The following is an 8,492-nucleotide window of genomic DNA, read 5'->3' as shown; positions in this document are numbered from 1 at the left end:
GATCCAAAACTTAATCTATTTGTTCTTTTAGGTTTTGACTTGGATCTCCTGCGGAACTTAACACGTTCGACCCAAATCACCTTAAGTTATTAATTCCATTAAATATTAATTTTCATAATTTGTTCCCAGTACTGACGTGGCGAGGCACACGACCTTCTTGGATATGGGAGCAACCACCACCGACTAGACAAAACCTTTTATAGAAAGCTAATATTTAATTTCCTAAAATAACTTTAGGTTAACCGAAAAGAACAATCAAATCACAAGGAAAAGAAAAAATAAAAGAACACAACATCGAAAAACATATTCGAAATTCTAGAATCGTAAGTCTCTTGTATTTGGTATTATTTCCATAAATAACTAGTATGATGCGGAAAGAAAAATTACTAGTTATACCTTGTAGAAAAACCTCTTGATCTTCTACCGTATTCCTCTTCTAACCTCGGACGTTGTGTGGGCAACGATCTTCCGAGATGAGAAACCACCAAGCACCTTCTTCTTCTCCTAGCTAGGTTCAGCCAACACAAAGAAGCTTCACCAAGGACGAAGAACAAAACACCAACCAAGCTCCAAGGGATACAAGCTTTCTCTCCTTCTTCTTCTTCTTCTCCAAGTAGTATCCGGCCACCACAAGAACTCCAAGCAAGAGATAAGTTTCGGCCACCACAAAAGAGGAAGAAAGGAAGAGGATGGCCGGCCACAATAATTTTCTTCAAGGATGAATAATTTCGGCCACCACCAATGCTCCAAGGGATGCTAGAGATGAGACTTGCTTTCTCTCCTTCTTCTCCTTCCTTGATCCGACCACAAACAAAAGCTCCACCAAGAAGATAGGTTTCGGCCAACAAGAGGAGAAGAGAGAAAGGGAAGGGTCGGCCACCACACCAAAGAAAAGAGGGAGAAAAATAATAGAGGTTGTTCACCATGAAGGCACTCCTTCCCCTTCTTTTATATTCCTTGGCTTTGGCAAATAAGGAAATTTATTTATAATAAAATTTCCTTAACTTTCCTTGACAACAATTAATTAAGAAAAAATTAAATAAATTTTCCTAATTAATTGTATGTGGCCGGCCACCTCATGTAGAGCAATTAGGATAATTTTAATCAACAATTAAAACTTCCTTTTTTGTCTTTGGAAATTTTAAAAAATAAAATTTCCTTTTTAAAATCCCTTCATGGTTGATAAAAAGAAATTTCTATAATTTTAATTTTCAACATGTGAATAATTTTTCAGAGAGAAAAAATAAAATATCTTTCCAATCTACAAATAAGGAAAGAGATCTAATCTCTTTCTTTTAATATTTTTGTAGATCTTTTAAAGAGAGATATTTTAATTTTAATTCTCTGTAATAAATTATATCTTCCACATAATAAAAATTAAAATTAAAATTCTTTTTAATTTAATGGGGGTCGACCACCTAAGCTTGGGTTCAAGCTAGGGCCGGCCACCCATGAACCAAGGCTTGGCCGGCCCTAGCTTGAACCACAAGCTAGCTTGGCCGGCCCCTTTCTCATGGGTATGAAGGTGCGTATAGGTGGGTATAGTACTCTATAAATAAGAGGCTACGATAGGGACCGAGAGGAGGAATTGGTTTTGGTCTCCCGATAAAATTAAGCATCCCGTGTTCGCCCCGAACACACAACTTAATTTTATCAATAATAATTCATTCCACTAGAGAACTATTATTGAACTACCGCACCAATCCCAAATTACATTTTTGGGATCCTTCTTATTATGAGTGTGTTAGTCTCCCTGTGTTTAAGATTGTCGGACTAAGTCCACCTGCAGGGTTTAACATGACAATCCTTATGAGCTCCTCTTGAGGACATTATCAACCTAGTATCTCTAGGACACAGTTTCCTTTTATAATCAACAACACACACTATAAGTGATACCATTTCCTAACTTATCGGGCTTATTGATTTATTGAACTAAATCTCACCCATTGATAAATTAAAGAAATAAATATCAAATATATGTGCTTGTTATTATATTAGGATTAAGAGCACACACTTCCATAATAACCGAGGTCTTTGTTTCTTTATAAAGTCAGTATAAAAGAAACGACCTCAAATGGTCCTACTCAATACACTCTGAGTGTACTAGTGTAATTATACAGTCAAGATAAACTGATACCTAATTACACTACGACCTTCCAATGGTTTGTTCCTTTCCATTATGGTCGTGAGCTACTGTTTATAATTTATAAGATACTGATAACATGATCCTCTGTGTGTGACACCACACACCATGTTATCTACAATATAAATTAATTGAACAACTACATTTATCATAAATGTAGACATTTGACCAATGTGATACTTATTTCTAGATAAATATTTATACCAAAAGCTAGGCTTTTAGTATACACTCTAACAGTAGGTGCAGCGGAGGCGGGCAAGAGGGGGGTATATTGCCTGCAAATAAAAATTATACCCTCCTCGTACTTTCAACTCAAAAATAACAACACTAAAATAAAATAATTAAAAAAAAAAGAAATAGAGAAGACCCGGAATTAACTTGGTTACAACCAAGATGGTTGTTAATCCAAGGCGATGAAAAGAGCAGTAAGAAAACTCCTTCTCTGAAGGCGGAGAAACCTTTTACACACTTAGAAAGCTCAACAGTTGCAAGGAAATCTAATACTGAGTTGAATGAATATTTCCTAGCTCCAGGGGCCTTTATATAGCTCCTGGAAGTTCTATCCCGAGGGTCCAAGGCGCCTCCAACAAGGTTCAAGGCGCCTCTAGCTCGGTTAGCGGAAAAATTTTTATCCGCAGCGCAAACGGTCAAATCTGACCTGTTGAAGGCGCCTTCATGTTGAGGGTGCCTTCATGCTTCATGAAGGCACCTTCAAGCTGGTTTTCCAGCTTGTGCTTCTTTTCCAGCTCCATTGCGTTGGCTTCCAATGCTCCGATAGTTTGGGTGATTCGGCCAACCGAAATAGGGCTCACCCGAACCCAATTTCCGGCCTTCTCCTCGAGCAGGCTTCCATCTGGCTTCTCATCCCTCGAACGCCGTGCACGTTCTTCTCGTCCACCGGAGTACTCTTCCGCAGCTTCCTCGTCCTTCGGACACACCGAGCCCGTCGGCTCCCTTCCTGTGCCGTCCTTCTCGCTAGTTGCGTCTTCCGCTCGACTTCCTGCGCTCCTAAGCTCCTACACACTGAGACACAGGGATCAAACACAAAGTAGGACCTAACCAACTTGGTTGATCACATCAAAACACCCATGGGGTCCAACAATCTCCCCCTTTTTGATGTGCATCAACCCAAGTTCAAGTTATGGTCAAAATAGACAAAAAGTAATTTTAAAAAAACTACTAAACTAACATGTTAAGCATAAATTTGCAATAAATAAAATTGCAACTCGGTTTATAAAAATATTTAAAAAATTTAATTTTCCATTTTCCTAACCCCCCTAAACTTGTACTTTTTTCTCTCCCCCTTTGATCACAGCAAAAACGGGGTAAAAATAATATTTAGCAAATTCTTAAGTCAGAAAAAATTTCTAAGTAAAATGAATTTTCCAAAAAATATAATTTCTAAGTAAACTGTAGAATCTTTAAAAAAATTTCTAAGTAAAAATGATTTTTAGAATTTACTAAAATGAATTTCTTGAATTTTCCACCAAAAAATTTTTAGTTAAATGACTTTTTAGAATTTACCAGAAAGAATTTCTAAGTAAAATGTATTTTTAGAATTTAAAAAAAATAAAAAAAATTTCAAAGTATTATTTAAGTTTAATGTTTTTTCAAAAAGTTAATTAAATATTTTATTTCAATATTTCAGCTTCCAGGTCGTGGCGAGGCACTAGGCCTTCTTGGTTATTGAAGCAACAACCACTTTCTTAGACAAAGCTTCATAAAGAAATTCTTTGTTTAATTTTCTCTCTTGAAAGCCTTAATTAAATAAATTAATTTAGCACTGATTTTGGAACCCAATAGAGGTTCCTTCGTACAGGATTATTCAAAAATTTAAGGGGTACATAGTTCTTGGGCACTCTTCTAAGTTGACCCTGATGGTTTCTAATGTACCAATTCAAGTTTATAAATTCTAACTTTTGATTTTGGAAATCTATTTAGGCATGCATCATTATCTTTCAATTTCTCAATTTTAACTTTTAATTTTCCATTTTCTAATTTTAGATTATCATACATTTCTAGTGGGCATGCTTTTGCTAGGTTTAATTTCAATTCAGTATTTTCTTTTTCTAATTTGAATAAATCTTTAGAAAGACATTTAATAAATAGAAATGACTGAGAAGGGGTTAGATTACACACCTTACTTACCTGACTTGGTGATGCTCCCCCTTCACTGCAGCTTTCTTCTTCTTATGTTCCTCCCCCTTCATCTATGCTCATCTCGGAGCTTGAGTCATCTTCGGGAAGATGGTTAGCCATCATCGCTAACCTGGAGAAGCCTTCGACGTCTGATTCGGAAGAAGACGAATCTGACCAAGTGGCCTTCAGGTTTTTTTGCTTGGATGATTTTGGTTTCCTGTACTTTGTCTTTTCCTTCTCTTTCCCCTTTTTCTTCAAGTCTGGGCAGTCATCTTTGATGTGCCCTTCTTCGTTGCAGTTGTAGCAACGAACCGTCCTTTTTCTTTGCTGATGCCTCTTTGTCTGCGATCTAAATTTATTAGATTTAAAAAATTTATTGAAGCATCTTACCAGTAGTGCCGCTTCGGATTCGTCGACCGAGGCTTCGGAGTCAGAACCGTTTATTCTTGCTTTTAAGACAATATTTTGACTAGTCTTTTCTACTCCATTGGGCTCTGCAACTCGAGATTCGTGAAGTTCAAAAGTAGAAAATAAATGTTCTAGAGTACTTACCTCGAAGTCCTTAGAGATGTAGTACGCATCTACTAAGGAGGCCCACTCGGGAGTTCTCAGGAAGGCGTTGAGCGCGTACCGGATCGAGTCCCGGTTCGTTACTTCTTCTTCAAGATTGGTTAGTTGCGTGATCAACTCTTTGATCCTTGCTTGGAGTTGCGCTACCTTCTCGCCTTGGTTTATCCTGAGGTTCATCAACTGGCTCTGGAGGATGTCGCGCCTCGCTAGCTTCGCTTCGGAGGTACCTTCGTGAAGCTCCAGGAATTTTTCCCAGAGATATTTCGCGGAGTCGTAGCTTCCAATCCGATTGACCTCCTGAGGTGGCAAAACGCTGAGCAAGTGGAACTCAGCCTTTCCGTTGTTGACAAAATCGGCTTGCTCCTTCTTGCTCCAAGTGTTTTCTTCTTTATCTTTCGGCGCTGCATATTCATATTTCATTATTAAAAGTATATCAAATTCAATTTTAAAAAATACCTCCATTTTTCGCTTCCATGTAGCGAAATCTCCGTCGAACTTTGGAGGATGAATATTCGCTCCGGTCATTGTCTTGATCGTTGTGCTTCAGTTGGCGGTTAGTCCTTCTAAGGCGGTCTGGCTCTGATACCAATTGTAGGTGCAGCGGAGGCCGGCAAGAGGGGGGTGAATTGGCTGCAAATAAAAATTATACTCTCCTCGTACTTTCAACTCAAAAATAGAAACACTAAAATAAAATAATTAAAAAAAGAAATAGAGAAGACCCGAAATTAACTTGGTTGTTCAACCAAGATGGTTGTTAATCCAAGGCGATGAAAATCACAGTAAGAAAACTCCTTCTCTGAAGGCGGAGAAGCCTTTTACACACTTAGAAAGCTCAACAATTGCTAGGAAATCTAATACTGAGTTGAATGAATATTTCCTAGCTCCAGGGGCCTTTATATAGCTCCTGGAAGTTCTATCCCGAGGGTCCAAGGCACCTCCAACAATGTTCAAGGCGCCTCCAGCTCGGTCAGTGGATAAAATTTTATCCGCAGCGCAAACGGTCAAATCTGACCTATTGAAGGCGCCTTCATCAAGCTTGAAGGAGCCTTCATGTTGAGGGCGCCTTCATGCTTCATGAAGGTGCCTTCAAGCTGGTTTTCTAGCTTGTGCTTCTTTTCCAGCTCCATTGCGTTGGCTTCCGATGCTCCGATAGTTTGGGTGATTCGGCCAACTGAAATAGGTCTCACCCAAACCCAATTTCCGGCCTTCTCCTCAAGTAGGCTTCCGTCCGGCTTTTTGTCCCTCGAACGCCGTGCACGTTCTTCTCATCTACCGGAGTACTCTTCCGTAGCTCTCTCGTCTTTCGGACGCACCGAGCCCGTTGGCTCCCTTCCCATGCCGTCCTCCTCGCTAGCTGTGTCTTCCGCTCGATTTCCTGCGCTCCTAAGCTCCTGCACACTCAGACACAGGGATCAAACACAAAGCAGGACCTAACCAACTTGGTTGATCACATCAAAACACTCACGGGATCCAACAGATGCTCTAAAGGAAATTAAAGTGAGTGCAAGAGAGAGAGCCGAGAGGGACAAATTGATTCCAGTTTCACCTACCCTTGTATAGTTGGAGGTGCTGATATCCATGTGGGCTGCCACCTCAGGGTAGCCCAGCTGGCAGAGTTGTGTAGGGTAGTAGAGGCGATAACACCATGACCGTACACTTGCTACCATCCAGACCCCAGACCGTTGTGGGACCTATCAATTACCCTATGGCCTGTTAGAGGAGGTTATTGACAGTGATTGTTGGCCACTGTTGTGAGGAACGATCAAATTTGGTTCAGAGGGACATATTGATTCCAGCTTCACCTATCCTTATATAGCCAGAGGTACTAATATTCATGTGTCCTAAAGTGAGGGCATGACTGAAATCCTATGTAATATATTTGAGGATATTCTCTATTAGAGATGTTCTCAAATAACTACACGGCTGAAGTCCTATGTATCTATTTGGAGATGTTTTTAGGGGTACGTGAATGGCTAGAGTCCTATGTGTAGAAATTAAGGCCAAAGAAAAAGTAGCTATCTTGATTTAATAAATCCCAAAGGTAATTGAGAAATAAAGAGTATAATGCCTTATATAGTTAATTACAAGAAAAACCTAAATCTTAAATTAAAAAGATAAAAGACTAAATTGCTATCAAGGCTATAAACAAATAATTCTAATCAAATTATATAATCGAACATCTCCCCTCAAACTCACGATACTACAGCCAGAAGCATTGAGAGTTTGTCAGATAAAAACCGAAAGCGCGAAGCGGAATGAGTCTTGGTAAACATATTAGCTATCTACTGTGATGAAGGAACAAAAGATAGTGTGATAGTGTCAAGCTATAGATGATGACGAGTGAAATTACAATCTATGTCAATATGTTTCATTCTCTCATGAAAAATTATATTGTGTGCAATTTGAATGACGCTCTGATTATCACAATGAAGAGCAGTAGATTTCTGAAGAAAATTTTCCATATCTGCAAGGAACCAACATAGTCAAACAATCTCACAAGTGGTGGTAGCCATAACACGATACTCAGATTATGTGGAGGATCTAGAAATAACATCTTATTTTTTACTATTCTAAGAGATAAGAGAATCTCCAAGAAAAATACAAAAGTCGATGATCAACTTACGATCTGTAAGGTCACCCACCCAATTAGTATCAGATATGCACAGAGCTTTAATAAGGAAGTAGAAGAGAATAAGAAACTTTAAAATTGAGTTCCCTGAAGATACCGAAGAACGTGAAGAACAACAGCTAATGAATTATGATCGGTGCAGTGACAAACTAACTAACCACATGTACAGCATATGCAATATTAGGACGAGTCACAATGAGATAAACCAAGCTTCCCACAACTATATAGTAGAGGTTAGGATCTAGCAAAGGAGAATCATCTGATGGAGAGTACCTAACATTAGTCTCAAGGAGAGTATCAACTACCCTATTGTCAGTGAGACCTGCACGTTTAAATAGATCAGCTATGTACTTTGACTAAAACAAAAAATAACTTTTAGGTAAAGAGGCGATCTTGATTCCTAGAAAATAGCATAATAAACTCAAGTCTTTCATAGCAAAATAGCGAGCTAATTCAAACTTTAATGACTCAATTACATCAAAATCATTACTAGTAATTATCATATCATCTACATATAAAGACAAAAATATATGACCTGCACGCGTACTCTTGACAAATAAAGTTGAATCATGATTACTGGGACGAAAGCCAAGCGAGGTAATCATCGTGGAGAACTTTACAAACTAAGCATGTGGTGCTTGTTTGAGTCCATAGAGAGCTTTGCGAAGCCTGTAAACTTCACCAGATTGGTGAGTAACTCCAGGACGAGACACCATATACACTTCTTCTTGAAGATCACCATTCAAGAAAGCATTCTTGATATTCATCTAAGATATTTTCTATTGACGAATAGAGGAAATGATAATTAATATATGAATAGTGGTTATTTTAGCAACATGGATAAAAGTTTTTTTATAATTCATGTCATACTCCTAAGAGTAACCTTTAATAATAAGACAAGCTTTGTACTGTTCGACAGAACTATTAAATTTAGTTTTGATCTTATAGACCCAATGAGAACCAATGGCGTGTTTCCCTGGTGGCAGAGGTACTAAATCCCAAGTATGAGTA

This window comes from Zingiber officinale, chromosome 4A (assembly GCF_018446385.1).
Source record: "Zingiber officinale cultivar Zhangliang chromosome 4A, Zo_v1.1, whole genome shotgun sequence".
In the NCBI taxonomy this organism is placed as follows: domain Eukaryota; kingdom Viridiplantae; phylum Streptophyta; class Magnoliopsida; order Zingiberales; family Zingiberaceae; genus Zingiber; species Zingiber officinale.
This window is presented reverse-complemented; position numbering follows the sequence as displayed.